The sequence below is a fragment of the Penaeus monodon genome, chromosome 28 (assembly GCF_015228065.2).
Source record: "Penaeus monodon isolate SGIC_2016 chromosome 28, NSTDA_Pmon_1, whole genome shotgun sequence".
Taxonomy (NCBI): Eukaryota; Metazoa; Arthropoda; class Malacostraca; order Decapoda; family Penaeidae; genus Penaeus; species Penaeus monodon.
This window is the reverse complement of record NC_051413.1, coordinates 31,181,670-31,182,087: the sequence shown is the minus strand read 5'-3', so window position 1 is coordinate 31,182,087 and position 418 is coordinate 31,181,670.

The window sequence follows — 418 nt, the reverse complement described above, 5'->3', positions numbered from 1 at the left end:
GAAGATGCTATACCACAACCAATGAACCTTCTCGACATTGCAAATATCAGATAACACATATCTATTGCAAATATTATATCATTCCGAACGTAATGGCGAACAATACACGTAATGTTGCAGTTTGCGAAAATCTTTGGTGGGGTTTGCAACGGTATTCCCCAAGACAGTTAACTCAATCACATTAGATTAAAAGCATAAAAATCGTGTCACACCCAAATATCTAACTTACCGAAACTTAACGAATAGATTAAAGAAAGGAATAAATCATGGTTTTATTGGTATCCTGTGAATGATTTATTGCAAGGTCCATTGTGCAACTTTCCAGAGATTAGTTTGTGTGATAGAGCTCGAGTGACTTATGAGAAACATGAGAAGAGAGAAAATAAAGGAAGAAAAGTTTAAATACTAAAGAATAATG